The sequence below is a fragment of the Carlito syrichta genome, unplaced genomic scaffold, assembly GCF_000164805.1.
Source record: "Carlito syrichta isolate Samal-C Ts95f unplaced genomic scaffold, Tarsius_syrichta-2.0.1 Scaffold306835, whole genome shotgun sequence".
Taxonomy (NCBI): domain Eukaryota; kingdom Metazoa; phylum Chordata; class Mammalia; order Primates; family Tarsiidae; genus Carlito; species Carlito syrichta.
Window position 1 is genome coordinate 82,350 of NW_007250931.1, and position 4,076 is coordinate 86,425.

General features: G+C 42.0%; 1 protein-coding gene across 1 annotated transcript in view; it reads left to right on the forward strand.

The window, feature by feature from the left end:
• RPA1 (replication protein A1) overlaps positions 1–4,076 on the forward strand; it is a 69,672-nt gene that overhangs the window by 6,555 nt on the left and 59,041 nt on the right. The gene's annotated exons all lie outside the window — the stretch shown is intronic.

Below are 4,076 nucleotides of genomic sequence, written 5' to 3' on the forward strand. Positions count from 1 at the left end.
GTGGGCTCAGGCAATCCACTCACCTCTGCCTCCCAAAGCGCGGGATTACAGGCTGAGCCACCGAGCCCAGCAAAAGCTCTATTTGTATGCAGCTGATCTGAGTGCAGTGGTTTTGCCACCCATTGAGTGGAAAGCTTGCTCAACTTTAATTTTCCAATCAGTATTGTGTAAGCTGAATCAGTTGTGATGTCTGTGGTGTTGGCTACTGTTTCTACTGCTAATTGTTGATCCTCTTCAATTAGGACATGAATAAGATGAGTTTTTCCCTCAAATTGATGTGAATTATCTGCCATGGCAGGCTATATCTTCAACATCATCTTCTATCTATTTGTAAACTGCTGGTTTCTTAGGGGCATTGTCCTATAAACATCAGTGATTTTGCCATTCTTCCATCCAAGCCTCACCATAAAGTTGATGTTTGTTCTTGCTTCAGTTTTAGTGGAATTCATATTGCTCTGAGAGGGCTCTTTTCAAACTGTTACCTTATCCTTAGTACCTCAGACTAGATCCTGTTCAGACATATCATTAAAAGTTAGTACAAGCTTATTTTGGTACTCCAAAATTTTGAAATCTGCCAGGCTCAGTGGCTCATGCCTGTAATCCCAGCATTTTGGGAAGCGAGGTGAGAGGATTGCTTGAGTCCAGGGGTTCGAGACCAGCCTAGGCAACTTGGCAAGTACAATAAATTTAAAAAATTAGCCAGGCATGGTGGTGTGTGCCTGTAGTCTCAACTACTCGGAAGGCTGAGGCAGAAGGATCTCCTGAGCCCAGCAGGTCAAGGCTGTGGTAGCCGTGAGCATGCCACTGGACTCCAGCCTGAGTGACAGAGACTCCTACTCAAAAAAAAAAAAAAATTTTTTTTTAATCCATGCATAATTTTTTCACAGTGCACATTTTCCATGAACATTCCTTTTGCACATGCATATGGTTTTAAAATCAAATAGAAACCAGGCTTGGTGGCTCAGCCTGTAATCCCGTGCTTTGGGAGGCTGAGGTGAGTGGATTGCCTGAACTCATGGATTTGGGACCTGCCTGGGCAACTTGGCAAGACCTCATCTCTACAATAAATCAAAAAATCAGCTGGGTGTGGTAGCGCATGCCTGTAATTCCAGCTACTCGGAAGGCTGAGGCGGAAGGATTGGCGGACCCCAGCAGGTTGAGGCTGCAGTGGCCGCTCCCGGTCTGGGCGACAGAGTGAGACTTCAACTCAAAAAAATAAAAATAAATAAGTAAATAAAATAGAACAGAAAGGTGTTTAATGTAATTACTGACCTGCCTAACCTTGCTCAGTTCTGGTCTCCAGAAACAACTACTTTTTAAAAGAATCAGCTTCATTGACATTTCATGTACATATAGCAAAATAGACCTATTCTTAATTGTATAGCTTGATGAGTTTTGGCTAATGTATGCATCCCTAGTACTTTGGAAGGCTGAGGTGAGAGGGTTGGGATCCTCCTGCATCAGCCTCCAAAGTAGCTGGGACTGCAGGTGCATACCACCACAGATGGCTAATTTTTTGTAGAGATGTTGTCTTGCTTTGTTGCCCAGGCTGGTCTCAAACTCTTGGACTCAAGCAATCCTTTCTTTGGCTCCCAAAGTGCTGGAATTACAGGTGTGAGCCACTGAACCTGATGAAACTTCTAATAATCACTTTAGAAAACTGTTTGGCTCACTGCAGCCTTGACCTCCTGTGCTCAGGCAGTTCTTCCACCTCAGCCTTCTGAGTAGTTTCAGGCAGGTGCTACCATGCCCGGCTAATTTTTTGATTTTTTGTGAGTGTGGGATCTTGCTATGTTGCCCAGGCTGTGATCTATTTTGGGTTGTGACAGAGTGAGACTCCGACCAAAAAAATCCCTAGTTTTATAGTAGATCTTGAAATTTGGCATTGTAAATTCCCCAGTTTCATTTCTTTTTCAAAATTGTTTTTATGAATTCTAGGCTCTCTGCATTTACATATACTTTAGAATCGATTTATCTAATAAAGCCTGGTGGGATTTCTATTGGGATTACATTGCATTTCTTGATCAAGTTGGAGTCATTTGACATTTTACAAACATTGAGTATTTCAAATGATAAACATATCTTTATTTAGGTTTTCTTTAATTTCTTTCAGAAGAGTTTTCAGTGTGCAGGTCTTGCTTATATGTTTATTGCAAGCAAATTTATTGATACATTTATCCCTAGGTATTTTACTTTTGAAGGTATCTAAGCGGCATTTTTGAAAATTTCATTTTTCAGTGGTTTATTGCTAGTATATAGAAATATAAGTGGTTTTTGCATGTCAACCTTGTATCCTTCAAACTTGGTAAATTGACTTATTACTTTCAGTAGATTCTTTAGGATTTTTCTGTGTAAATTATCATGTCATCTGCAAATAAAGGTTATTTGATTTCTTTTTTTTGAGTTGGAGTCTCACTCTGTCGCCCAGACTGAAGTGCAGTGGCCGCTCCCGGCCACCACAACCTCGACCTGCTGGGCTCCGGCGATCCTTCCACCTCAGCCTTCCAAGTAGCCGGAATTACAGGCATGCGCTACCATACCCAGCTGATTTTTTTTTTTTATTGTAGAGATGAGGTCTCGCTGCCCAGGCGGGTCTCGAACCTGCAGGCTCAGGCAATCCACTCACCTCAGCCTCCCAAAGGCGCGGGATTACAGGCTGAGCCACTGAGCCCGCCTATTTCTTTTTCTTACCTCATTGTATTAGTTAGGACCTCTAATACCATATGAGTTAAAGTGGTGAGAGCTATATATCCTTGCCTTGTTCCTAATCTTTTTTTTTTGAGTCTCACTCTATTGCCCAGGCTGGAGTGCAGCGGCACGCTCATGACCACCCCAGCATCGACCTGCTGGGCTCCAGCGATCCTTCCCCCTCATCCTTCCAAGTAGCTGGAACTACAGGCACATTACCATGCCCGACTGATTTTTTGATATACTGTAGAGACGAGGTCTCACCACGTTGCCCAGGCTGCTCTCAAACCTGTGGGCTCAGGCAATCCTCTTGCCTCGGCCACCCAAGGAGCTGGAATTACAGGCTTGAGCCACCACGCCCAGCTATTCCTAATCTTAGGGAGATAACATTTTGTGTTTTACTACTAGGTGTAATGGTAACTATAGATTTTTTTGTAGATGCTTTCTATCACTTTAAGCCTTTTTTTTTTTTTTTTTTTTTTAAGAGATGAGGTCTTCAGGCTAGAGAACAGTGGCACAATCACAGTTAACTGCAGCCTTGAGCTTCTGGGCTCAAGTGATTCTCTCCTCAGCCTCCTGAATAGCTGGTATTACAGGTGTACCTGGCTAAGTCTTTCTTATATGCCTAGTTTACTGAGACTTTTTATAATGAATGAGTGTTGAATTTTGTTAAATGATTTTCTGCATCTGTTGAGAGGATCATGGTTTGTTAATGTGACAAATTACATTGCTTTTCAGATGTTAAGCTACCCTTGCCTTCCTAGGATAAATTCTCCTTGGTCATGATATATTATTCATTTTATATAGGCTGGATTTAATTTGCTGATAGTTTGCTGAGGATTTTTGTGCTTATATTCATGAGTGATACAAGCCTGTAGTTTTTCTTTCTTAGAATGCCTTTGTTTTTTTCTATAAGAGTAAATCTAATATTGTAAAATGAGTTGGAAAGTCTTCTATTTTCTAAAATGAATTATGAAAAATTAATATTTTCTTTTCCTTAAATATTAGAGTTCACCAGTAAAACCATTTGGACCTGGAGTTTTCTCTTTTGGAATACTTTAAATTACAAATTCAACTTGTTCTTTTGGGGTTTTTTTGAGTCAGAGTCTCACTCTGTTGCCCAGGTTGGAATGCAGTAGCATGCTCACAGCCACTGCAGCCTGGACCTGCTGGGCTCAGGTGATCCTTCTGCCTCAGCCTTCCAAGCAGCTGGAGCTACAGGGGTGCGCCACCATGCCCAGCTAATTTTTTGATTTATTGTAGAAACAAGGACTCACCAAGTTGCCCAGGCAGGTCTCAAACTCTTGAACTCAGGCAATCCTCTTACCTTCTCCTCCTAAAGTGCTGGGATTACAGGTGTGAGCCACTGCGCCCAGTCAAATCCAACT